At 45.1% G+C, this 25364-nt stretch overlaps 1 pseudogene; it reads left to right on the top strand.

Moving 5' to 3' along the window:
• Nucleotides 1-3723: 3723 nt before the first annotated feature.
• LOC136517702 (uncharacterized) lies at nucleotides 3724-9547 on the top strand (annotated as a pseudogene).
• Nucleotides 9548-25364: the final 15817 nt, after the last annotated feature.

Here is a 25364-nt window from a genome sequence, read left to right as displayed (position 1 = left end):
CTCCTCCTCCAACAACAAGTCCACCTCCACCTCCCGATAGTCCGTCTAAGGGCACAAGCAAAGGACCGGGAGGCATGGAGGAACCGGGGGCAAAGACACCGCCTACTGCCATTGCGAGCACAAGCCACTGTCCTCCACCGCCGGCAAAGACTAAAGGCGACCAAGGGCATCTCACATACTCACTTGAGTTCGAAAGGTATGGTAGCGGCGAGCATAATTTGCTAATAACTTTTCTTTGCCATAATATGGTACTAACATTTCTATCCCAGGCTGAGATCACCTTTCCATCTATTTCCTGAATCGCCCGGCCATTACGAGCATGGGAAGTTCATGATAACCAAGGCCCAGCTCGTCGACGAGGAAAGGTGGGAGACAAGGAGGTTTCATCTCTGGTACATGGAAGCGGCAAAAGCTGGCCTACATGGTTTTCTAGTCAAGGTTGTGGTGGAGTACTTCCACTTGCCCGGCAACGATGTAGAACTCCCCGTGGACTTCCACAACATGTACAGACTACTACGGGAACAAGACCTTGACATCGCCCAAGTCACCTTGTTCTCTATGTAAGTGATGAATTGCGAGTTTCACATATCACCTGCCTTTGAATCGGTCAAGACTACTTATATATGCCACGATGGCTTGTCCTTGCAGGTTGATGGCCTATATATCCAAGGAACTAAAACTTGATGTTATCTATCTATCTCCAATGCATATTGCTCAAAGAGTCATCATTGGTTACCACCTAGATGACAATCATCCAACCATGAAAGACTTGACCAAGCGACAGAGAGAGGCGCACAGGAAGAAACTGATGGACAATGAGAAGTTGAACATTTCAAGGTACATACTAGGAGCAATGAAGAAGATCAGGAGAAATGGGTGTATCGTAGCTGCCTACCACTTTAGGTAAGTCGAAGACATGCCTGTAGAGATAAGTGGGTAGCTAGCTAGTATTATTATTTCTCATCGTAACCTGTATTTTGTTTCAATGGCGCAGCCAAGGCCTCGAGGGTCACTGGGTTGCATTTATCATCTACCCTCAGGATGGCAGGGCCTGCGTATTCGATTCGTTGAGAATGCCAAACTTAAAAGGGTACAAGGCCTTTGAAGATTGCCTCAGAGTGTAAGTGACTGAACTGTCTTCTCATATGCGTTCTAATGCCCTGCCTAATACTAGTACATTTCGTATAGCACTTATAAGGAGTACGTGAAGGATCCTGAATGCTATGATCGAAGAACAGAGAATTTTAAGGCTAAGCATAAGAACCGCATCAAAATCAGACGCAACTTTCCGGTAAGTATTTGAAAGGTTTAATTGTGCTTTCTGTTCATAAGCGTTCTAATGCCTGTATTCTAATGCTTGTGTATCGATCATGCAGTGTGCCAAACAACCGGTAGGATCACAAACCTGTGGCTTCTACGTCTGTGAGTACCTGAGGGAGTGCAAGCAGTACAGCAGCAGTTGGAGGGTGCTCAAGAATGGATTGAACTGGTGGAGAGACGTGCAGAGCACCCAACACTCCTTCAAGCAGACAAAGGCGGACATATGTAAGTTTGTCTTAGACAAATGCGTGCTTGAAGGGAGCACGTTCTTCAATGAGAACAGCCAGCTAGCGATTTTACCGGAGTACAAGAGGCTGAGGAAATGGCCCACGATGATGCGTCCGCAAGATTACTCCTTAGGGCATGTATAACGACTTTAATATGTAAATGTAATGAATTAACGATGACAAGAACGACTAAGTGAATGTATATATATGTATATTATCTCATGTCTAATGCCTGCATACTTTTTAAGTTTAATCTGTGAAATCTGGATGTGATTTGAATTTGAATTTGAATTTAATTATATGCCTGTTGTATTTTTTTTAATTTAGGAAATAATTTACCGAGGCGGGCAAATAATAATGCCCGCCACGGCTAACGAACATAACCGCGGCGGGCCACGAAAGGTGTCCGCCGCGGTAAAATAATTTACCGCGGCGGACGGTTCAACGTGACCGCCGTGGTAAAAGTATATTTACCGCGGCGGGCACGTTACATCGCCCGCCGCGGTAAATCGGTTAACCGCGGCGGGCAAAGCTGTCCGCCGCGGTTAAGCCACGATTTACCGTGGCCTCTAGGCCGCGGCGGACGGCTTTGCCCGCCGCGGAAAATCAAAAAGGCCCGCCTCCAGTAAAGTTTCTATAGTAGTGGCGGTGGCAAGGGCGGTCGGGCTAGGGCGGGGCGGGGGGAGGCTCGCTGGAGCTAGAGAAGATGGCGGCGGTGGGGGAGAGGGGAAGAGGGCGACCGCTGCGGGCGGTGGGGCGGTGGCTGGCGGCAGGGTCGAGGGCGTCCGCGTCAGGGGTCTGTTTTTTTTTTCCTTTTTTGGCAACCAAAATAATTTCTTTGCCAAATTGGACTGTGCAGCTAAAAATTGGATTTCCTGCACGCGCACGCTCTAGTAAAGTTCATTTTATATTTCATAAGTAAACAGCTAAAATATGTGTTCTCAGCTGCAAATCCTATAGGAATATCTTTCAGCAGATTCTTAGTTCATGTAACAGTACTTGAGGCATCAGAAAGAACTGCAAGCAGCTGCAGCCACAGTGGCTTAAAGCTGCAGCAAACAGGCCATGCGTTTGATATAGATGGCTAAAGTTTAGCACCGTCACATTATATGTTTGATGCTAATTAGAAGTATCATAGATTAATTATAAAACTAATTACATAAATGAGAACTAATTCGCGAGACAAATCTATTAAGCCTAATTAGCCTATGATTTGACAACCAGATGCTACAGTAAATATATGCTAATGATGAATTAATTAGGCTTAATAGATTTGTCTCACGGATTAACGAGGGTATCTACAATAAATTTTATAATTTACTCACGTTTAGGCCTCTTAATTAACATAGAACCTCGGATATCACAAGGCCTAAACTTTAGCGTAACACAAAGCAACTTTAAGCTGCAGCAGTAGCCGCAGAGCCAGGAATCACAGTTTTTAGATTCCGCCACCCCACCTGTCAATGATTAGTCACGTCCTCTGCGCCGCGCCACCCCCGCCGTGCCCAACGGAGCTCGGCCGCAGTCGCTGTGAGGTGGCCCCACCACCGCCCACCTCTCCCACACATATATAAGCCTCGCCGTCCTCCCGCACACGACTCCGCCAATATCGCTCTGGGCACACACACACGCAGACGCAGCGCAGCAAACGAGATTAAGAAAAAAAACAAAAACAAAGCAGCACCCAACGAAAACCCCCGAGCCAGAGCGCGGCCGCGGCGCTTGCTTCATCCGAGCTACGGCCACCTCGGCGCGGCGCGGCGCAATCAGGTGCGGTTCCGGCCACTCCCCAGCGCCTCGAGCCGCTACATTCCTCCCCGATAGATCGCGCGCTCGGCAAGGATCGGCCGTGGGGTTTGGTTCCGTACGTACGGCCCGCGGCGCATTTTTTTTTAATCCTTTTCCATTTCGGCCAAATTTCTGGAACCTGTTCGTGTCTCGTTGCGGGGTGGGGGCGCGTGCGGGGGTTTAGCCCGTTCCGGTTTGTTGATGCGTGTGTGCTCGATGTGGGGTGGCGGCTGGGAACGCGGTTGGGTGGCCTGGCCTCGGTGATTGTGGTTTGGGTGGCTCATCAGTGTTTAGCGTTGTTGATAACTGGGGGGGGGGGGGGGGGGGGGGGGGGGGGGGGGGGGGGGGGGGGGGGTTAGGGTTTTAAAACCGAGGCCAAGGTTTTGGCTGTTGCGGGGTTCCGATTGCGGGGACTGATAGTTCGTTGCGTTGTCTAGATGTTTAATCGCAGTCAATCGCGCAGGTTTTGGTGGGTTTCTGGTTGGTTGTCCGAGCGGTTTTTTTTTTAAAGAGAAATCCATGCAATTTTGGTGGGCAACTGTTCCTGCATGTGATTTATTTTTGTTTTTTCTGTTTCTTCGTTTCACGACTGGTTTTGTGGGTTCTGGACTTGTGGTAGATACAACTCAGGTAGATTTTCTGTATTTTTCCCTGCGGGCTGTACAAGATCTTTATTGGTACAAGAGCTGACCAAAAATTGCCTGCATGTGAGATATGTGTCCCTTGGGATGTGGGCATGTGGCAGCACTTGTGTGCGGTTTAATTGTTTTGTTGTGGCATGGTAACATAGACAGATTGCTGCTGTGTGATCGTCCTTGTTGAAGTGGTGATGTGGCTTCGGTGCCCGTGTTGTGACTAAGCCTAGACTTCAGATGTTCTTGTGCATCACATTTCGATCAGACATTTTTTGTGTGACATGTGCTCCTCATGATTCGTAAGCTTGTATTGCAATTGTGGTCTGTTGATGGGGGTGGAATTGAGTCTTGGTTCTGGAAGGATGGTTAATTAGGTGGTGCATTGGGTAAGCATTTGGTTCCTGTTGGAAGGCAGGGGATGAATTAGGCGACATGCCGTGTTTAGGAAATTTTATTTGAATGGTTTCCTCAGGGCTGTGTGCTTGTTCACAGATTGATAATTTTTGTGACTGATTATGATGTCCATGGCTCTATTTTGCGACAAGGTTTAGTTTCAGTTCAAATTTTCGATTCTTCTGTTGCTACTCTGCATAACATTCATGGTTTAATGAAATAAATATAACTTTCCTTGCTAAATAATGGACTAGTAGTGGTTTTGTTTGGTTACATGTTGGCATAAAATGGGTAATCCACATGTTGCTTGCACTTCAAAAAGAAAATGTTGCTAATGTTTTGAACCGGACGATCTTTGAAACCACTGCTAGTTGTATGCTCTCTCCTTCAATTATGACTTAGAAACAAGTGTTATCTCATTGATAGCATTGCATTTGCTTAACTGATGTGCTGCTTCCCATGCAACCAAAATTTCTTAAGCTCAAGCGCTTGAAGGAACCCACAATCTTGCAATGCAAGCAATTCAGCCAAACAGCCAGCCTGGGATCCAGCTTCGTAATCTCCCAGTAAAACAACTTGGAGGGGTGATCTTTGGTTGCAAGCCTGATACAATTGAAGAATGCTTCAAAAAACAGCTCTTTGGTTCGCAACCACCTTTATAATTTTTAATTCCACTATTGGGTTTTTACAGTATCCTGTTTAGTTGTGGCACTATTATTGGGCTTGGTTTATGAACTATTTGATTTCTCGGCTAATTAGACTGTTTTTTGTTTGTTTTGCCTTATAGGTCTGCCTTCAGTCCATTATTCATATGTGAAGAATGTCAAACCTGGCATGCCTTTGTTTCTATTCAATTATACTGACAGAAGACTCCATGGTATTTTTGAGGCTGCAAGTCTTGGTCAGATGTCTATTGATCCACATGCTTGGAGTAATGAGGACTCATTAACGACACCTTTTCCTGCTCAGGTATCAAACTTTTAACTGATTGTTTGGTGGAATAGTTTAAACAGTTAGTTTTTTCCCATTCCATTTGTCTCAAATGGCTGTTTCTACTTTTAAGGTTCGTATTCGCACAAGGACTCGGTATATACCAATGCTGGAGAGCCGATACAAAACAGTGCTTGATGCTAACTATTATGATCGTCATCTGTTCTACTTTGAGCTGGGACCATACACAGACAAAAGCTTTAATTTCTTTGTTCAAATCACTTCCCCCTATTAATTTCAATCAAGTTCCAGCTGCTTCAAGCAAAAGGAGTATTGCTGTGTCTTTACTACCAACTAAAAGGAAGGCACCAGTTCTTCCTGACCCAAAGAAAGTTAAAGCAAATTCAAAGGATATCAATCCATTTAGTGTTTTATCAAATGCAAGTGATGGTGTTCTCGAAAACTGGGTTGATTCTGATGTGGAAAATGCTAGCATCAATGAAAATTTACACAGTGATACTGATGAGAAGGAATTTGAGGAGCCAGTTTCTGATTGGGAGGATTTAGATGACAATGCTCTTCAATACCAGTTTAGTCCTCATTCAAATCCAGATGAGGTCAGTCAAAACTCCTCATACAAAACTGTTTGCCAAGGAAAGGAGCTTGCTGAATGTATTGATCCAGTTGTCAATCCTGTGAATGAAGAAAAACACACCATGCTTGTACATAATGAGCATAAAGCTGCTGTGAGTATTGGCAAAATAGAGAGTGAAGTTAACAATATCCCGGGTGGTGTTGAGCTACAGCCTGAAAGACACGCTATCCTGAAAAAGCTGAAAGAATTGTTTTCCATACGACAGCAGGGGGCACTGTCTTCCCAGGATTGTGTTAATTCAAGCCCAGATCAATGTGTACCTGAAGAAACAAAGGTCAATGCAAACCTGTCCTGTGACCCATTTGATGCCACCGTGGAAGATAAAAGCTCTTTTGAGGAACACCGTGGAGAATTTGCTGAGGTGATCTATGTTATTTATTCGGTTTGCCTTTTTTTAATCGACACACCGTGTCTAGCCCCCCTCTTACATTTTCTTTTTCATGGAACTGTAGTCCCCTTACATTTTTACTCTCCTCTGTAGCTTCGACAAATCATTGCTGATTTATCCAGGAGGGCTGAAGCATTGGAGAAAAAGCAGGTTTGCCATTTCTTCCTTGAACAATGGAAATGGAAAATTCGTTGGTGTCTTCTTTTGTTTGTTGGAAGTAGAAAATAAATGAGTTTTTTGTTCCCAGAAGAAATAAACAATAAATAAATGACTTTGCTTTCCCTATCCTGCAATTTTATTCACTGGGCAATATTTACATTTTCTAATCATGTCGATAGTTGATATGACAAGTATACCAGTTTCTTTCACTGAGAATCACTAATGTTTTCTCTTGTATTTGTATGAACCATTTAGCTCATATCTACAGTGCCTATTTCTTGCATTTGTATGCTTCTTGTAGTTTTTCAAATCTGCTTGCCTTAGCAATCCTACCATATGAATTTATGGTGGAAACTTTGTTGCACAAGATTTTCTAATATGTTAAAGTTATTTTCTCAGAAAGCGTCAGATCAAGATATACTTTTTTTGAGGGAAGTTGTTAAAGATTCAGGAAGAAAAGTACAGCAGCTGGAATATCTTGTAGACGAGTTACAATTTCGATTTGACTCTTCATTGCCTCTTCTTGGAAGCACGCGCAAGACTTTAACCAAGCCATCGATATTCCTGATAGGTGGTTACAATGGCGTGACCTGGTTACCATCTCTTGATTCCTTTTCTCCTGAGAAAGACACACTGGTGGGTCTCACACCAATGAGTGTCGCCCGCTCATATGCATCTGCTGCTGCATTGGATGGTCACATATTTGCTTTTGGTGGTGGAGGTGGCAAGTCACCATGGTATAACACAGGTATGACATGGTATTTATAATATTACTTCTGCATGACCTTTTCATTTTTTGTGGCGTGTATTTACTTCTATCTGGTTGTTTTCTTTTGATAGTGGAATGCTATAGTTCAAGGAATAACGAGTGGATAGAATGCCCCTCATTGAACTGTAAGAAAGGAAGTCTTGCTGGTATCAGTCTTAATAGCAAAATATATGCTATTGGTGGAGGAGATGGAAATGAAACTTTTTCAGAAGTTGAGATGTTTGATCCATATCTTGGGAAATGGATATGTGGTCCATCTATGCTGATCTCTGTATGATCTCATCCTCTCTTTGCTTATAATATTTACCTAGCTTGATGTCTTCTAGGCTCTAGCCCATTACAACGTAGTGCTTGGACCTTGAGTCAGCTATGTTTGTTTCCTGATTAACTTGGTTCCCTTAAGCAATAAGAGCACATAAAGGGAATAGCTTTATTTTTGTGTAAAGATACATAAGATCAGTTATGATGTGTAATTTTTCTCAATTTTTTATATACTTGCAGCAGCATATGGTGTTCATCCTCTGTGTAAAGAATTCTGCTTCATATAATAATTCATCTGATCATCGCATCATTGTTTGCATAGGTTGCCTAGATTTTTGTTTATAATTGAGCTACAATACTACAGCTACTTACTCTTGTATCTTCACAATAATTTCTTACATCAGTTGTACTTATTAGAGTATCTCAAAGAGTTAAATAGTCTTGACACCAATATGCTAACTTTTTCACAATATATGTTGCAGCGATTTGCTCTTGCCGCGGCTGAATTGAATGGCACCATCTACGCAACTGGTGGATATGATGGAAGCATGTACTTACAGTAAGGCCTCCTTAACGCTTCCCTTCATGTTGTTACATGATATACAGTCACATAAGACATCAGAACTAAACTTAAGAAACACATTGTTGCATGCAGATCAGCAGAACGGTATGACCAAAGGGAGGGTGTCTGGGTCCGTCTTCCAAGTATGAACACAAACAGGGGATGCCATGCCCTAACTGTCCTGGGAGAAAGCCTGTCAGTAACTTGCTCTTATGCTTCTTCTTTCTGACAGAATTAAGCTCATCTTGGTATTGAATCCTGGCAATGAACTTATCTAGCGGTTTGCCTTGTGTTTCAGATACGCAATGGGAGGATACAATGGGGACAAGATGGTTTCTAGCGTTGAGATCTTCGACCCTCGCCTCAATGCCTGGAGGATGGGAGATCCCTTGAGCGCCCCAAGAGGATACGCCGCTGCAGTTACTCTGGATGGAAGCGCGCACTTAATCGGTGGCCTGAAGTCCAATGTGCAGATCCTGGATACCGTACGTAACTGTTGGCTCCTTCTGACAATTTTACCTAGATGTTGCCTGGCAAACCTGTGCTCTTTCCTGAAGATGGCTCTTCTCTTCTGTCACAGGTGGAGGTTTACAACGCGAGCTCCGGCTGGTCAGTTCTTGGTTTCAGTTCACTCGGGAAGAGGACCTTTGCATCTGCCGTGGCCATGTAGTTACTGACCAGGAGGTTAACTAGTGTTGATAACATCAGGTTTAACATAGTTGCTGGCCTTCGCAAGGAATAGTTAGGGTGTAATGGGTGGGGCTAGACGCCTAGACCACCCTTCCGATGTGTAATGTGTTGGGATCTTCATCAGGGTAAATCATCCGAATGGTCTGGGAGACTGGGTACGTGGCCCGTAGATTGACCTTTGAACCCTCGCTGACAGTCTTGAGAACCCATGCATGCATTCGCTCGCCGTTGAAGTTAGCTATACTGCCAGATAGTGATACCCAAACTCACGGAGTTTAATGGAACCAGATAGAGTGATGTGCATGCAGTTTGTTGTTTCTTTTGGCCTTTTTTTTCCCCCATTTGGTGGGTCAGTGGGTGGTGGGGTTATATTCAGGGCAGACTTGACAGCACTGAAGACGGTGGCTGAGCAGTTGCATGTTACAGAAGGTTGCGCTGTACCTTATCCCTGCTTGTGCTGAAACTCGGCGTCCAGCACAGCAGCTACTGAAAGTGAAACCCAAGCAGGCACATGCAACTGCTCTCTGCTCAGCATGATCTGGGGTTACATCATAGCTTAGCTCGAGTGTGGTCACTGTGCGAGGTCATTCTGTTGGCCATGCGTCCAGCATGATGCTTATTTCAAGGACCATGGCCGTGTCGTGTCAGGTGTCCGTTACACGGATGCTAATTTTCTGTAGCTGTGCGGACATAATGAAACATCATGCGATGTGTCGCAAGCTCGGCACGTGCTGACATGGCGACGATGTAACCGGTAGCCGTACAGTACATGCGCGCCATGTTTGTGAGTTCTGACGATGGTTGCTATGTTATGTATGGCAATTGGTATAGGTAACAGCTTGGTCGTGCGGGCTACAGCATCGCCCGTTTCCCCATCGCGCTGCCGGGCCAGGTCTCATCACTCTGTAATCTGTATCTGTTCTGCGGAAACTCGCCGCACAAGCACAAGTGTGAACCGCAGGCTGTGTATACGGTAGTACCTTATTTGACACTCACTTCAACTTTCATCCCTAATTTGACATTAGCGTTAAATCCGTTAGCTAACGGTGTTAACTGGCCGTTAAAAAGACGTTTTTGCCCCTAGAAAAAAAGCGGCGAAGCAAATTTGAGAGGAAAAAAAACAAACGCCTTTTTTTGCAGCTGGGCGCATGCATCAGAGGCGGGCACAGTTTTTTTTCCTCTCAAATTTGCTTCGCCGCTTTTTTTCTAGGGGCAAAAACGTCTTTTTAACAGTTAGTTAACACCGTTAGCTAATGGATTTGATGGTAGTGTCAAATTAGGGATGAAAGTTGAAGTGAGTGTCAAATAGGGAACGAAGAAAATTTCAAAGACAACAAAGGAACGACTTATTTTTCCAGTGTCAAATAAGGAATTCTCTCGATGAGCTATTGAGTCCTGTGTACACAACTAAAATTACATTTTATATAAGTTTAGCATCAAAGATCACATTAGCGCAGCGGAAGCGTGTGTTCTCTCTTTTTTTTTGTTTATATATATTTTCATCTCTGTTTTTTATTCAGTTCCTCGATCTAAACTTTCTCTTTTAGTATAAAAATCATCTGTCTTCTTTTACAGTTTTTTTAAATGATTTTTAACGGTCTTCACTTCTTCGACCTAAACTCTATAAGCACTTGCCAGATTATTTTGTGCAGCAGTCACATGGTCTCCCAAACGAACTCCTCTCTTGATCATACTCCCACTCCCAGCAAACCTTACTATCATACTCCCACTCCACTACTCCAGGCATGTTGGAGACTCAGAGGCTTATATTTGATCAAACAAATGGCAAGCTGTGGATTTCTGCGGACAAGCGGGACTGGTCTATCTCTATTGCGAAGCCACGATATTGCGTTTCTGAAGCTTCTTAAAAGAACAGCTTGGTGACACCTCTTAAAACAAAAGGACACGACGAGAATTGAGATGAGGGTAATGCTAATGTACGTCTCTTGCTGCTGCCATGATCATCCGATCCACATGGTCTCATACGTCGTTGTACTAGCTTGATGTACATGCCGATCGCCCGCGTCGTACTGAAAACTCCCCGTTATTATGAATTAGAAAGAAAAAAACCCTGAACAGTAGAGCCAGCAGCCAAACCAGCTGAATTCTCTCCATGGCCACGTAATAATACGTTACACGAACAAGCATGTCCATATGTACAACTTATTTCATGGTCACCTGGATTCATCGTCGCTAAAGATCAAACAAGCCCAAACGAACATGGCGTATATCTTTGTCGAATTTAATTAGACTTGGCCTAATCTGATTTCAATTAAAACAATATAATTGCAAGATTTCATAATAAATGTTTGGTGCGGTAAAGAAATGTTCTCACATAGAAGAAGAGGGTGAAGCACAGTGGATCGACCGAGGGATGGAGGAAGCTAGACATCACGAACGATAAATCAAGAAAAAAATTTCTTACTTTAATATTAACTAGAATGTTGTACATGCAAAAAAAACCCCACAATAACAATAACAAGAACATGAACATTAGTTATAAAAATTATATAGATGTCATTAAGAAATAATACAAAGAAGAGAGTAGACACAAATAAAACACTAATTAATAATTATCATTAATTATTATCTAAATGAGGAGAGTTATACAGTGGACCTTCTAGGAGGTTGGGGGAGGGGGCTCCTCCCCTCCGCCACCGATGCTATCTTAAAGGATTGATCTACTTCTGCTTAGAGGATCAGGGGGCCCTCCCCCGTCACTGATGCTATCTTAGAGGATATATATGACGAGTGGCAAAGTTCACCGTCTGTGTGGGTGTTGAGGGCGTTGATGAGGACACCAGCGTTAGGCGTTGAATAGCAACTTGGCCACCGATGAGGAGGAGCTAGCTGTATGCATGCTGATCGATCGATTGAGAGCAAATTAATCACCACATACTCCTATATAGTGGTGAAGTGCATATATAGTGAAATTATAGACTTTATCTTTGACCATAGTGGGTGCATATATAGTGAAATTTTAGACTTCATCACTGAATTTATATTTTTGAGGGGGCTGCATATGCACCCACAGCTACGTGTATAACATATGTAGCTTCGCCCCTGCTCCTATATATGAGACCGTTCATTCTCATGAGTATGTGCAACTACGACCGATCACTCACGCGTTCATTCTCATGAGTATGTGTGTTAGGGTTATAACCCCGGGGGGGGGGGGGGGGTCTTAGGGCACCGATTAGCTAGCAGGTCGAGCGGCCCATAACACATCAGTTAGCGAAGGCCCGAACGACCGAGGCCCAGCTAAGCCAAGCGAACTAGGCTGGATGCTAAGACCGGGGTCAGCCATGACCCCTCCTTCGCACCTTAGTTACACGGCACTGGAAAGGCGCACGACCTCTCCCCCATCACGACCCCTGGAAGGAACGAAGAGAGGTCGTGCCCAGCCAAGCCTGCCTGCTCTGACAGGAACGAGCACGCCGCACTGGCCCCGCAAGGACTGAGGGGACAGCAGTCACCTCGGTCCGATCAGACGCCATCCTTGTGCCACGCCGCACAAACAAAGACAATACCGCTCAAAGCGGCGGCGACAGGTACGATGACCACCGGCCAGATACAGCCCGACGAGACAAGAGTATGATCCTGCCCACTACGGGATAGGATCCACGATGAGGGCCTCGACTCAGAGGCCATCCAGGCTGGCGGGAACCATGATCCCAAGGATGGGGATCATGGTCCCCCGCTCCTCAAAACAACAAGGCAACCAACGACCCGAGGGCGGCCACCAACTCCTGTACGACGCCACAGGAAACCAGGAGATGATGATGAACGTCACTGTGGAAACCACGTCGCACAGGACGGCTGGCGAACTATCATCGTGCCTACAGTGCCGCCACAGCCGGCACAGTAGCACCACGCCACGATGTGGCTGCAAGACCATGACGATAGCCACTTCCAGACGCACCTCGCAAGACGGCATAGCTTGCAAGCCAAGTTAGGTAGGACCTCCCTCAGGCTCACGACCCTTCGGTCGAGAGAACCTATTGCTTTGTATGTGCCCTAGCCCTGAACTCTATATAAGGGCAGCCAGGGCACTCTTTCGAGACATTCTGAGTCCCCTACTCGTTCACTCATTCTCCATCGTAGCAGGGCTCTTGAAGCTTCCCTTCAGGCTGTCTGTCTCCTAGCTTAGGTCCTTCTACCTCTTCCACCCTCCATTGTAAGAACTTCAGAGCATTCAAGCGAGGAACACACACTCGATCATCTCTGAGACTAGACGTAGGGCTCCGGTCTGAACCAATATAAATCCTCATGCTTTTTCGATGCTACCATCGTCTTCCTAGAGCAGCACAACAATCGTATAAGTTACTAGTCCGATTTACGAAACACCAACAATTGGCGAGCTAGGTAGGGGATAGTCGTGCACTCTCATTGTTGAGAAGGAAGCGATGGCTCCCTGCACTTACGTCGGACTTGCTCTTGGTGCGGCCCTTGACGGCCGCATCCACTTCGGAAGCCTCGAGTTCACCGACACCGACAGGCCAGCTCCCTCCCGTTGATGGTCTTCTCCCCGGCCAAGCCCTGTGCTTTGGGGACCTAGACTTCATGGCTGACCGCCTAGGTCTGCTGTGGCTCAGCGAAGAGAATGCGGCTCTGCAGCACATCTCGACGCCTGATCATGAACCAGCCTGAGCTGGTCCTGCGATCGTCGACTCTGATGCGCTACCATGTAGGATCGACGCTTATCTCGAGGTGAATCCCGGGCCAGAGCTAAGCCGACACATTTTCTACGTGTTGGCGAACGCTTTCGCCCAACTCTCTGGAAGTGGGCCCCTACTGCTAGAGGCCAAATTCTAGAATCCCAGCACTGCACTACCCTCTGAAATGAGGGACACGATTGCACTCTTTGAATGGGAGCTCGCCAGGCACAATGGACGTTCGATGATGCCAGAATCCTCTGGGTTTGTGGGGATGATGGAGCGGGATCCAGAGTCCCTCTATGACCTCCTGCTAGCAACCCCTAAGAACACGGACTCTAAGTCTGATTCTGAGGGGAACTGTCGTCCGCTAAGGGAATGCAACATGTTGCACCTCTCAGAGGATGGGGTGGCGCCAGCAAAGGATGCAGAGGATGATGCCTACCTAATTCCACGCACCCCCAGAAAATAGGCCGAGTACAACCAGGAACGCCTGGAATGAGCCAGGGCCCATGAAGTTGATCAAGCTAATGAACGCCACGACGATGGGTGCCCTAGCCCACCACACCTCGACGTCGAGGGCGTGTGGGCGCGGGCATGCCGTGTATACGATCAAATCTAATAGGGCAAGAGGGAGACGCCTGTCTTCCCTCGTGCCAGCCAAAACGTCGCAGCGGCCGCCATGATCATGCGGATGGCCCCTGAACCCTCGACTGATGAGGGAAAGCGCGTCCATTAGGAGCTACGAGACCAGCTAGAAACTGCGGCAGTACAGCAGGCTCAAAGCTCCATAGGGAGGCGACATCCCAAGGTCAGTTTTGTACACATCTCCTTAGCACGCGGTGCCCCCAAGGGGCACCACGCACCAAGCATGCTCCGACCAGACGACGGCGGCACGACGCGTAGGAGGGAACCCTCCCCAGCATGCAGACGCTATGTCGGAGACTTGGACTGGGTGGGCGAAGATCAACTATACTACGGTGACAGCGACCCAAATAACCATGGCCGACATCCCAAGTTTTGAGACACTCAACATAGCCCGAGCCCGGACACCTGTGGCCCTCAGGCGTTCGCAAAGAGGATCCGGTAGATGCCATTCCTGGTGTGTTTCCGCATGCTACCGAACATCGTCAAGTACTCCGGGGACACCAACCCTACCATGTGGTTGGAAGACTATCGCCTCGCCTATCGAGCAGGCGGGGTGGACAACAAACTCTTCATCATCCAATACTTGCCGCTCTACCTTGCGGAAAGCACCCGAGCATGGCTTGAGCATCTTCCTATGAACAGCATCCGCTTGTGGACAAACCTCAAGTGCATCTTCGTAGGGAACTTTTAGGGCACCTACGTGTGCCCTAGAAATTCCTAGGATCTCAAAGCCTGCAAACAAAAGGCAGGAGAAACCCTACGCGAGTACATCCACTGCTTTTCCAAGCAGTGCAATGATCTCCTCGATATCATGGATGCGGGCGTGATCAGAGCCTTCATCTCTGGCACGAACAATGAAGCACTCATCCACGAGCTCGGACGTTGCAAACCACGGACTACACGAGAGTTGCTCGACCTCGCAACAAGCCACGCCTCCGGCGAGGAGGCCATCTGTGCAATATTCTGGAAGCACAAGGGTAAGGCTCAAGCTGAACCCACAGACAAGGCTAAGGACCACAACTGATGAGTGAAGGGCAAGAAGGACAGCTGGAGGCACCGTGACAACAAGTTTGTCACGGCAATCGACAGGGTCCACAAATATAAGACTGGCAAGTTCAACCATGTCAGTTTTGACAAGATAATCAAGATGCCGTGCCGCAACCATGGCTATCCAGTCAAGCACACCCTCGAGGAGTGCAACCTCATCAAGTGCTACTTTAGTGGCGACTACAAAACGACCGGCACGGACGTGCCATCCAGGCCCGCCGGTAATGAAGAGAAGGGGGATGCGTATCCTAACCCGAGAGGGTGCCTTATGATCTTTGGTGGACCGAAGACATATGAGTCCAAATGTCGACAGAAGCTCACAGCTAGGGAGGTCAACGTGGCTGCCTTGGGCAAAGCCATCTCGGTCTTCCTGAAATGGTCAGAAACCGTGATCACTTTCGATAGAAAGGATCACCACAACCACATTTTGCAACCGGGGTGCTTCCCCCTGGTCGTCGACCCGATCATTGGCAAGACCTGCCTATCTCGAGTCCTCATGGATGGCAAGAGCAGCCTCAACCTTCTCTACGCCAAGACTTACGATGCAATGGGGTTGTCGCGAGCAGCGATATGACCATCTAGTGCTCCGTTTCATGGAGTCATACTCGGGCTTTTGGCCATTCCCCTCGGTTAGGTCAACTTACCTATGACATTCGGAGGTCGAGCCAATTTTCGCACGGAGATGCTTACCTTTGAGATAGCGGATTTCCCCAATGCCTATCATGCCATCCTGGGCCAGCCATGCTATGCCAAGTTCATGGCCATCCCCAACTACACCTACCTTAAGATCAAGATTCCTGGCCCTCATGGGATCATCACTGTAGGAGGCGATCTCCAGCAGGCTCACCTATGTGAACGGGAGAATTACGACATCACGACAGCCGCATGCCAGCCCTCGGGGGCTGAACCCGAACATGACTTCCCTACACGGTAGGGGAGCATGTGAAGGTCGCGCTCCGTGACCTTGGCCGTGGCATGTGACGAGGCAGGCGACAACACGGCACGAGGATGACGTGATCTATGAGCGCTAAGGCTTGCGACACAGCGCATTCCTTGATTCAACGAGCTGTGCGCTCCAGGCCTCGCTGCATCAAGCACAGTGGACAACGAAAGCCATGACTAGTTGTAGGGTCGAGATGGTGACTAGAGGGGGGGTGAATAGTCATTTCTAAAATGTAATCACATTGGCTAACCGAAACAAGTGCGGAATTAAAACTATCGGTCTAGCCAAGACTACACCCCTCTATCTATGTTCTCTAGCACCTTGCAAAGATCCTAATTAAGCAACAAAGGTGCCGGGCTAACTAGAGCTCACCTAACCAATTCTAGGAGCAAGGTCACACAAACCTATGCCACTAGTATTTCAAGCAATGAGGGAGCTCCTACACATGCTAGTAAGCAAAAGCACAAAGCCAACTAAGCTCACTAGCAATGCTCAATAACAAGGCAACCAATGCCAAATTAGAGAGCACAAATACTTAGCTACACAAACTAAGCAAAGTGACTAACAAGGTTACACAAACCAAATTAGCCACGCAAGGGAGCTACTTCTATGCTACACAAGCAAGAAGGTAACTAGTGAGCTACACAAGCTAACTAATTACAAGAGCAACTACACAAGCACAATGTATATAAAAGTAATCATAAGCTTGTGTAAGGGGATTGCAAACCAACTGGAAGAACAAGGTTGACACGGTGATTTTCTCCCGAGGTTCACGTGCTTGCCAACACGCTACGTCCCTATTGTGTCGACCGCTCACTTGGTGGTTCGAGCGGCTAATTGGCATCACCCGCCAAGCCCGCATGTTGGGCACCGCAAGAACCTACCCTGAAAGTGAGGGTAGCTCAATGACATGCTCAACTAGAGTTGCTCTTCGTAGCTCCCGCGGGGCGAGCACAATGCCCCTCACAAAGCTCTTCTCCGGAGCACCGCACAAGCTTCTTGCGGGCTTCGACGGAGACCACCACCAAGCCATCTAGGAGGTGGAAACCTCCAAGAGTAACAAGCACCACCAGCTTGCAACTTGATCACCTAGTGCCACTCGATGCAATCTCACAATGCAATGCACTGGAATCACACTCACTCGCAATCGATTCGCACTCTTACAAGCACAAGTGAGTTAGAGGGCATCTAAGCACTCCTACACAAGCCACATAGGCGTGAGGGTGCTCAGCAACCAGCCCAAGGCCGGCCACACACTCCTTTTATAGCCCCATGGGCTAAGATAGCCGTTACCCCTTCACTAGGCAAAATGCGTACTGACCGGATGCGTAGGTCATAACGACCGGATGCGCAGGTCGTAGAGTCCGGTCACTAGGATGATGCCACGCATCCCCTCCTTTCAAAGCTGACCATTGGGCTTCAACGGCTAGTTCCCGTGTGCACATACTCTTGATCGAACACGCCTAGGTCCAATGACCAGACGCGCCAAGGCTGAGTCCGGTTACCAACACATTTCTGCCCAACTGACTGGACTTGCCTTTCTCCTACGACCGGACTCGACTCTCCTAGCGTCCGGTCACTTACAGAGAGGTTCCAGAGACGTTTTTCAGTGACCGGACGCGTTCGGTCATCACTAACAAGACTCTCCGTGCGTTCGGTCGCTTCTGGACACGCTAAAAACACTGACCGGACGCTGTGACTGGACTCGCAGGTGCTGACCGGATGCGCAGGTCGTAGAGTCCAGTCATAGACCTTTCAGCGCTAAAACGGCTATAACTCTTAGCTCCGAACTCCGATTTCGATGGTCTTGGACATTTTGGAAAACTTACTCAGAGGGCTACACATCCCACATGCATACTTGATACAAATCACAATGGATCAAAACAGTATTCCAATCCAAAGACCATCCTATAGTTCGGAATATACCGAAAAACCTTTTTCTCTTCTCTAAGTTGATTCACAACAACTCTAACTTCTTCTCCTTTGCAAATGTGCCAACACCACCAAGTGTGCACCACCATGTGTATGTGTGTTAGCTTTTCACAAACATTTTCCAAAGGATTAGTCACTCAACTTGCCACGCCACTCGATCCTAGCGATGATGCAAAGTTAGATCACTCGAGTGGCACTAGATGACCGATATGCAAACAAGTTTGCCCCTCTTGATAGTACGACCATCTATCCTAAACCCGGTCATCAACTTCTCTACACACCTATGACCGGTGAAATGAAATGCCCTAGGTTATACCTTTGCCTTGCGCATTCCATTCCATCTCCTCCAATGTCGATGCAACACATGCACCAACATGATCAACAATGATATGATCCACTTCATATCATCACGTGATCATATTGGTTCATCGATCTTGACTTCACTTGCTTTTCACCGTTGCCTTCGTCCATCAGCGCCAAGTCTTGCTCAAGCTTCACCGCCACGCGGTCCATCGCTCCAAAGCCTCCGACTTGCCCTTCACGCTTGCAACCGGTCCATCAAGCCAAGTCTTGTCTTGATCTTCTCCACCTTGATCACATGACTCAATGTCATGTCTCATGTGCAATAAGCTCCTTCATCATCACATGTGTGAGCTTTGCAACATCTCCAAACCATTTTCACCTTCACGGCATATGTTGCTCACACACATGTACTTGTGGACTAATCACCTGTGTATCTCACATAAACACAATTAGTCCACCTAGGGTTGTCACTCAATTACCAAAACCACACAAGGACCTTTCAATCTCTCCCTTTTTGGTAATTGATGATAACTCTACAAAGATATGGAAATTAAGCTCTTTTGGATTCATGTTGCTTGCCCAAGCAATTTTACCATGTGTAAATGATTTTGGACAAGTACCACAAACCTGAAATGGTAGTATTAGCTCCCCCTACATATGTGCTAGAGTGTTTGTTTTGAAGCTCGCACATATGCATAGATTGAAATTGTGGGAGAGTAATTACTACTAAATGATGCTAAGGTGTATAAAGTAAACCTTTGAAGCGTGATACCAATCGGAGTTGCACCTTTAAGTTCATCCTTAGCACCATGGTTAGCTAGATATCACTTGGAAATAAAATCACTAGATACCTCATGAGATCAACATTAAAACCAAGGTACTAGCATTACTTGAAAAGCATACCAAGTGTCTAGCTATCATCCTATGCATGCTAGTTTTCATTTCATCAATCAAATTCTACAACTAGCATACCTCACACAAGCATGCATATTGAATTTAAGAACTTATGCAATGCAAGCAAGCACATGAATATGCACATATCAAATGCAATCAATCAAAGTTCATGAGCTTGCTCCCCCTATTTGTGTGCTTCTCTTGTCCAAGAATTTTGATCCATCTCTTTTCTTCAATGTTGCTCCCTCTTTGTCCATGTCCATGTCCAACCTCTACTTCTTTGTTTCAATCTCTCCCAAAGCTTTCATATCTTATCTCTCCCCCTTGTACAATCTCAATCTTAAAGCTTTCATATCTTTGTACAATCTCTCCCCCTTTGTCATCAATTTCCATAAAAGGTGTGCTTCTCATTGATGCAAAGGTATGCATTTGGGGTAGATGGTTGAGACTTGAATCTTGCATTTTTTATGGACATCACTTGATTGTTGGAATGACACCACTTGTAGATACCACTTGTAACTTGTACCACTTGTATCTTGTGTAGGGCTTCTTGAGATACCACACATAGGATCTTTGATCTTGATATCAATTTGTGTGGACACCTCCCCCTATGTGATAGCATGGGTCATCCATTTGATACACTTGAGCTCTTGTAGGTGAGGGATGCATTCTTCATTTGATGATCACTTAAAGTTGAGGATCACTTGTGGAACCATCGTCTTGCATGATTGATACCATGTGTAGATGTGATACCACTTGAAAGAATCTTCTAGTATGGAACCACTTGTTGGATTTATCAATAAAAATCATTTCTTGAACATTTGCTATCTTCATGAGTACCACTTATAGGATATCACTTGTGAGTTGATCTAGACATCACTTGTAGATTCTTGATGAAATACTTGAGTCTAGATACCACTTGTAACAAACAAACTAGATATCCATTTGCATTGTTGTCTTGTGCTTGTACTCTTATCACTATCATGAGCTTCTATGGTTGACTTGAACTAAATTGATTTGCTTAAGCTTCCAAGTCCGGTTTGAACCAATGACAAGCTTCTTCACACCTCTTGCAAGGGTTATCTTGCCAATGTTGTACTTGTCACTTGTTAGCAATCCAAATTAAGTCAAGTAATTGGGTTTACTAGCTCATGAACAAATTCATATACTAACCACTAGATCAATTTATCATTCAAGCAATAGTGGTAGGCTATGAATTTAAACATTTCATTTGTTATGCATGATCCTATGAAGCATGTACTATATGCACTAACCGCATACTAGTAAGGGATGAAATGATCATGCACATTACAATGATACCTTTGCTATGTTGGAGTAGGGGATAGTCACATAGATTCCAATTCATTACTCTAATAGCAATGTGAAGTCCAATTATAAGCTTGGTGAAGACCAATAGATACCATTTTGAATTCCATTCTTCACCCACATGAAATGAATACCACTTATGATCAAGTGCACTTTCTTGTTGTGGTTGGCTTGCTTCATCTTTTGATCAATGCTTGCATGAGAGCATCAACGTGAGAATACCACTTGAAATATCATGATTAGCTCTCTTTTGGGTGTTGCTTGCTTTTCTTGATCAATCCTTTTGATTGCTTCAACTAAGCATCTCAAATGTTTCTCGGATCACCACTTCCATGTTAGCCTTCCAAGTACCACACTTGGTTTACCTACTCATAGGCGGCAAGCCCCTACACTAGGGAGAAGTGACCTCTCTCCAAGAACCATTCTTGATACTCACTTGAAATGACTTGATTGATTGATCCAAGTGATGGACTTAACTTGATGAGTAACCTTGATTCCTTCTTTAAGTCCTTTTCTTTCTACTTGTTTAAGTCCTTTTCTTTCTACCAAATGATTTCCAATAGTCACTAGAACTTAAACTTCATCTTCATCTTAAGTTTGATCTTGATCTTCCAATTTGAGTACCGAATGTGTGCAAAGTACACTCCACAATCAAATGGCCTTGTACTCTTTGATTGTCATGCTTAAAGATCATCTTAATACCAAACTTAGGTGCCTCAATTACTTATAAACATGTTTCCAACTTGAGGACCTTTCAATCAAAGTGACTCTAGATCAATCCAACATTTGTCACTTTTCTAGCAGATTTTGTACTCTTCAAAGAAAAATGCATATGTCCCAAAGTACAAATCCAAATGCCATAAATTTGGTGGAGATGTGCTTAACTAAGTTATCTAGCAGCTGTAAAAATTTGAGCTTCATTTGACTTCTAGATTGCTACCAGATTTTCAATTCTTCCATCACTGCTACATGCTGAAAACTGCTGCACTATAGCTGACAAGATTCACTCCAAAACTGAAGCATCTCTTATCCAATTCTCATGAAATTTGTACAGCATCTTATACCATAAGTCTAGAGCATGTACACCAATTTTTATGCCAATCCAATAAGTTTTGATCACTCAAACATGGCTAAGATCACAGCTAGCTCAGATTTTGCAATATAGGACAGATTTCAATCACTTGAGCTATACTTCAAATGTGAATCAAACTTGAAATCAACTTGTTTGAATACTTTCACAAGACATAAATCCATTCAATCCACTTACTATATGTCATCATATGAACTTATCCAACACAAATCAATCCAAACTTGATTACTAATCAATTTATCCTATTCAAACATCTTATAGCAAGCAACATTGCATATTTATCCAATTCAATCAACTCATATGCACCCAAATGAAATGATCAACAAGATATATACCTTGGTTAGCTCATGATCATCCAATTTGCAAGCTTTAACTCAAGTATTTTTGCAAGCCATCAAATAATCCAATAAATCACCACAACTTGATCATGACACTTGTATGTTGAAGCACATTTGGACTTCACTAATTCTTGGCTTGGCATTGGGATAGAATTGCATTAAGCTTCAATGCTTGATTCAACATATGGTGATTAATATGAAAACAATTGAATCAAGCCTCTAATGCCATGGTACCTACACACATTCATCCACTTTTTGATGGTACCCAAACAATTTTGGGTCCTCTCAAGTTAGGAGCAACATACTTAGGCAATGCCTTAGTATGAGTAGCGGGATGTTTTGCAATAGCAACCATAGAGGTACCATTACCATCCTTCCTAAGCATAGAATCATCATCAATTGAAATAGGCTTAGGAGTGTTACCTAGGGGACATGAATGTGCCATGTGTCCCCTTTCCCGCATGAGTAGCACTTTCTCTTTGCTTGAGCCTTTTCTTCCTTGCTCATGTTGTGCTTCTCATTGCCTTGCTTCTCCTTGTTTGCTTGAGCCTTCTTCTCAAGCTTGTTTGGACAACCCGAAGCTAGGTGGCCCAATGTGTCACAACTATAGCATCTCATGTGAGCAATCTTCTCCATTTTCTCTTCTTTGTTCTTGCTCATTTGCTTTGCATCTTGATTCATCCTTGGACGCAATGCTCTTTCTCTTGCTTTTCCACCCCTTCTAGTTTTCTTCTTCTTTATCATCAAATCACCACCATCTTCATGGTTGATCTTGATTTGCTCTTGGGGTGTCTTCTCTTGCTCAACTTGTGGCTTTGGTTGAGGCTCTTCTAGTTGCTTCACCAATTGCTTGGTTGGGCACATTGAGGTAAGGTGACCCCAAGTGCGGCACTTGAAGCACTTCACATGCTTGAGCCTCTCTTCTTCTTTTATCTTCTTGAGCTTCTCAATGTTAGGGCAACCATTTGCAAGGTGTCCCGCTTCATGACACCGGTAGCACATGGTATGAGAGAGCTTTCTTTGTTGTATCTTCTTCATCTTTCTTTCTCTCTTTATTTCGCCCTTTGTCATCTTCTTCTTGAAGCCAAGGCCACACTTGTCACCATAGTTTCTTTGAGTCTTCAACATGTGCTCAAAGGTGACTTTTGAGTTGTAGCACCTCTCTAGCTTGTTGCTCAATTTCTTCACTTGTTCATTGAGCTCATTGTTCTCCTTCAAAAGGTTAGTCTCACAAGACATAGAAGTAGAACAAGCATCTATATGTGAAGAGCATGGCATATCTAATAAATCATCACAAGAGGTGGATACATGCTTCTTGCCTACATCACAAGGGTTAGCAACAATTTGTGATTTATCATTTGATCCATGTGATGAGCTCTCATTATTTTTAAGTTTCTTTGTAAACATTTTAATGAGAGAAGCATGTTGTTCTAATAATTCATCATGAGATGCAAGAAGTGTCTCATGATTCAATTTTAGCTCATCATGTGAAGATTTAAAAGCATCAAGTAATTTCTTATGTTCTTCACAAGAGTTCTTTAGAAATGAGTTTTTCATTTTCTAATTTCAATGTTTTAGCTTTCTCATTTTCTAAAGACATGGTTATGCTAGCAAGTCTACTAACAAGCTCATCATATGAATCAACATGATTAACCACATTAGCATTTGATACCTTGGTGTCACCTTGTGACATGAAACAATGTGGTGTAGTTGGAGAGCTTGTAGTAGCATCATCATCATGGCTTGAGCATGAACCAACATCGTCAAGATCACCACCAAGTGTGCTTGAGGTAGAATCTTTATGTGCAACACTTGTGGCATCATCATCAACCTTGTCAAGTGAACTTGTAGTGGATCGATCATCATCATCATCACTTGACCATGAGGTGGAGCAATCTTCCACAATCACCAAATTGTGGTTATGCTCAACACACTCATGTGCCTCCACCTTGTGATCATCCTCCTTCTTGAATTTCCCATCATCACTTGTGGAGGAGTCACCGTAGAAGGCTTGGAGTGCCATCCACATATCATGAGCACTTCTCCAAGTCCCACACACGTCTAAAAACATCATCATGTAAAGCACACGTTAGATAATAAAGAGCACGATGATCAAGTTGTAAGCAATCCTCTTGCTGCTTGGGTTAGGTTGTCCTTATCCAAAGCATCATGAGAAAAACCAACAACAATGATCCACCATGCCTTGGGACCCAATTCACGGAAATGATCAAGCATATGACGTTTCCACCGTGCATAGTGTGTGCCATCAAAAATGTGTGAGTCACAAACAACTTCTAGCCCAAAGTTCGCCATCCTCTCGGGTCAGTAAAGACCACAAATGAGAGACCTAGCTCTGATACCACTTGTAGGGTCGAGATGGCTGACTAGAGGGGGGTGAATAGTCATTTCTATAAACTTAATCACGTCGGCTAACCGAAACAAGTGCGGAATTAAAACTATCGGTCTAGCCAAGACTACACCCCTCTATCTATGTTCTCTAGCACCTTGCAAAGATCCTAATTAAGCAACAAAGGTGCCGGGCTAACTAGAGCTCACCTAACCAATTCTAGGAGCAAGGTCACACAAACCTATGCCACTAGTATTTCAAGCAATGAGGGAGCTCCTACACATGCTAGTAAGCAAAAGCACAAAGCCAACTAAGCTCACTAGCAATGCTCAATAACAAGGCAACCAATGCCAAATTAGAGAGCGCAAATACTTAGCTACACAAACTAAGCAAAGTGACTAACAAGGTTACACAAACCAAATTAGCCACGTAAGGGAGCTACTTCTATGCTACACAAGCAAGAAGGTAACTAGTGAGCTACACAAGCTAACTAATTACAAGAGCAACTACACAAGCACAATGTATATAAAAGTAATCACAAGCTTGTGTAAGGGGATTGCAAACCAACGGGAAGAACAAGGTTGACACGGTGATTTTCTCCTAAGGTTCACGTACTTGCCAACACGCTACATCCCCTTTGTGTCGACCGCTCACTTGGTGGTTCAGCGGCTAATTGGCATCACCCGCCAAGCCCACATGTCGGGCACCGTAAGAACCTACCCGAAAGTGAGGGTAGCTCAATGACACGCTCAACTAGAGTTGCTCTTCGCGGCTCCCGCGGGGCGAGCACAATACCCCTCACAAAGCTCTTCTCCGGAGCACCACACAAGCTTCTTGTGGGCTTCGACGGATACCACCACCAAGCCGTCTAGGAGGTGGAAACCTCCAAGAGTAACAAGCACCACCGGCTTGCAACTTGATCACCTAGTGCCACTCGATGCAATCTCACAATGCAACGCGCTAGAATCACACTCACTCACAATCGATTCGCACTCTTGCAAGCACAAGTAGTTAGAGGGCATCCAAGCACTCCTACACAAGCCACAAAGGCATGAGGGTGCCCA

Source organism: Miscanthus floridulus, chromosome 17, assembly GCF_019320115.1.
Source record: "Miscanthus floridulus cultivar M001 chromosome 17, ASM1932011v1, whole genome shotgun sequence".
Taxonomy (NCBI): Eukaryota; Viridiplantae; Streptophyta; class Magnoliopsida; order Poales; family Poaceae; genus Miscanthus; species Miscanthus floridulus.
Note: the sequence above shows the minus strand (reverse complement) of the source record. Positions and strands in the feature narration are given on the sequence as shown.